The sequence below is a fragment of the Choloepus didactylus genome, chromosome 6 (genome assembly GCF_015220235.1).
Source record: "Choloepus didactylus isolate mChoDid1 chromosome 6, mChoDid1.pri, whole genome shotgun sequence".
In the NCBI taxonomy this organism is placed as follows: Eukaryota; Metazoa; Chordata; class Mammalia; order Pilosa; family Megalonychidae; genus Choloepus; species Choloepus didactylus.
The window spans coordinates 30,317,620-30,320,934 of NC_051312.1; the positions used below are offsets into that span (position 1 = coordinate 30,317,620).

The window sequence follows — 3,315 nt, forward strand, 5'->3', positions numbered from 1 at the left end:
TTTTGGAACTATGAGATGGAGCAGTACAGGGAAGAGTCAAGGATGACCCCCATGTTTCTGGTGGTTGGTGGAAGAATGCTCTGAGGGTAAATACAGAAGGGGGGGAGATTGAGGCAGGGTGAGGTGATGGGTTCAATTCTTAAGAAGATGCCTCCATGTGCATTGAGAAGTACAGCTAGGAGTTGGAAGGGTGACTCTAAAAAGAAACTGTAAAAATACATAGGGGAATTATTTTCCTGTGACTGGTTATATTTAATAAATGAAATTAACAAATATATGTATCATTTTTATTATAAAACACTTGAAGTTATTTTCAATTTGAGAAAAAGAGTTGATTTTTATTGGTTATAAAGTTAAGAGATGTAATGTTTTGGGACTATTATCTATTATGTAATTTTTTTTATCATGTTTATTATAACATGGCCCAACTGTTGCATTTGATGCATTACTACTTGAAGTATGATTTGTACCTGACAATGGACTTCTCTTGGTTGAGCAGTGAACACTTCAAGGAGAGAAGGTTCATGATCTTGCTGTTTGCCAGCTGTTACAGATTGCTGAGCGGTTGATTGTGGAACTGGTTCTTGCTTACCTACTGGCCTACTAACCTTTGGCTGTGATGAAATGGAAAGTGTACTCATCAAAGGTTTGACAGACACTGTTAGTTTGAGGTGTGCTTATTCTTGGAGACACATAAGATCTTGGGGATGACATACCAGATGTTGAAGACGTTGTAGACTGATTAGATGGTTGCGCTTGTGTAGAAAGTTGAGCAGCTTGTGAAATCAGAGAATTTATGTTGAAAGTAGAGGGTCCAGCAGTCAGAAACTTCTGAATTACAGAGTGAGACTTGTGTCACAGCTGCTGTAAGAACTTCATTTATTTTGCATATATCTCACATCAGAATTATTAAGCTGCAGCATGGCTTGCAAAGCAGAAAGCAACTGTCTAAGAAGATCTGGGTCCTGTAGTAAGGAAGGTATTGGTGACTGTGAGACAGGCAACATGGGGACATCAGGAGCAGATGTTAGAGGGGCAGATGTGGGATTCAGTCTGGAGGCAGAAGATGTGGAAGGGGTTGTGCAAGAATGTGATACCAATTTGTTCCCTGATGTAGATTTCCCACCTGCAAACCCACTGGTGGCTGTTGCTTGCATAACCTGTCTTCTTTAATCCTTATCTTTTGAGAAGCCATTAACTGCCATCTTATTTGCTTCTTTTTGCCTCTGCTCTTTCAAGCTACTCTTTTGGTTTTCCCCGTTGTGAAACTTCTGTTCGACAGTTGTAGTAGTACAATATGCTCAGTCCGATAATATGCTCAGTCCAGTCATCTGCAGTATCATAAGTTTTGCTTCCATTATTGTTTGGATTAGAACACTGAATTTGAACTATGAAGAGCACTGGTTGTGTGAACTTTCTTGTAGAGAGTAACTGTTCCTTTCATTCCTCTCTCTAACTCTGTGAGTCTGCACGTTTTTGGCTTTTCTGTGACCTGTGCTGTCACTGAATTTGTTTCAGGACTACCAGATCTCCGCAACATTTTATTTGGTGGTGAAGGATCTGCAGCGTCTCTCATCTTTTCATGATGGTGATCACCACCACTGGTGCGACTTTTCTATCATACTTAAGTGCCTGGTAAGACTGCGAGTCCGCCCTCAGGTGGTGACAGCCATCACCGAGTCTCTGCGGTTTCCTTGCGTACGTTACCGTCAAGGCCCGGCCTGTGAGTGTGTGGCGGGGAGGGGGAAAGCGGTCCCGGAGGCGGGAGGGCGGCGGGGCTCCTGCACCAGGCCCGGCGCGCCCTGGGCGAGTCTCAGCAGCTCCCAGTTACCCGCGCCGGCGCTCCCGGGCCTTCTCCCTCCGCCCACGCCACCCTCCCTCTCCGCGCGGCGGGGGCGCCAACTACAGGGCGGCAGCGGCGGACCCGGGGGAAGGGGCCACTGCCTGCCCTGCTTTCCCCTCCCTCCCAGGTCGCCGCCGCTGCTGCAGGGCCACCAGCTACATTCCGGCAACTCCTATCATGTAACTTTTAATTTTTTTCAAAATAACTAATTAGAAACCCAGAAAATGATTTGCATTATTAGTGAGTCCTTGCTTTGAGATTCAGGATTTGGGTTAATTATATTACAGGAACATCGATTTTCCACAATGTCTTGAAATGTCTTGAAAGTGGCATGAAGTAGGCACATGTATGACATGACATAAATTATTTTCCAACTGTTACCTCATTAACCCTCCAGAGAAGCTTAATTCTCGCCGCTTCAGTCCGTTTTACCCACAGAACAAACAACCCTCCTTGGATTCCTTGAAAGGCATCCGCTGCTTGGGCAGAATCCATGGAGCTAAAGAGGAGGCTGGCTTGGGAGTTGGGAGTCCAGATGTTTATAAAGGATCACATTTCTGGGGAAGAGGTGACTGGCATGTTTGACTCTGTGTCTCTAGCTTTATGTATCATGTGTGGGGTGACCGAGTATCAGTTTGGATGTATGTGACTAAATACCTTCTAGAGAAGCACATTTTTATCACAGGAGGTGAAGTACATTTTTTATCCTATTTAACCAAAGTTATGATGTGACATTCTGGCCACATTACAGAGAAAGTGGCTCTTTAACACACTGTTGAAATAGTATAACTGTATAATGTATGGTATGTGTTTAAGTTGATGTCACTGGTATATTTGTTTTAAAACATCCAGGTCTTACTCTGTACCCTGACTTTTCATTTCCTCTTTGTTCTGGCACTTGGGGATTCTCTTGCTTTCTTTCAGGTCTCTTTGTCTGTCTGTCCCTTTCTCTCTTTAACAATTCCGCCACCCCCACTCCCATGCTCACTTGGTCCTCTATATGGTCTGAACATAGTACTATTATTTTTGAAGAAACTTGGCCATATGTATTAAGGTATTCATATATGTCTTCTAGTTTACAGATTTATAGTAAAGTGTCCCAAGGAAAAAGCAGATTTTTTTTTTCTTTGAGATGGCAAAATTTCGGAAGCAACTTAAATGTTTAACAGTAGCTCATAGTAGAGTAATAAATCACTGTATGGTTAGTCCATGGTTCATGATGCAGACATAATAAATGATGGCTATAAAACCTACAAACTGCATGGAAAATGCTTACAATATAATTGTAAGTAAAAAAAACAATCAGAATGCAACATCCTATGTTATGACTACAGTTATCAAAACAACATATCTTTGTTGACAAAGAACTAGAAGGAAATACACAGAAATGAGTCTTTTCAGATAGTAACAAAATTTTCTTGTGCCTGTAGGTAAATGTCTTTTCACCATCTCCTTGCTGCAGCTCAGGATTG

The 3,315-nt window shown here is 42.5% G+C and overlaps 1 pseudogene; it reads right to left on the reverse strand.

The window, feature by feature from the left end:
- Positions 1-345: 345 nt before the first annotated feature.
- LOC119536867 lies at positions 346-1,157 on the reverse strand (annotated as a pseudogene).
- Between the last annotated feature and the right edge of the window lie 2,158 nt (positions 1,158-3,315).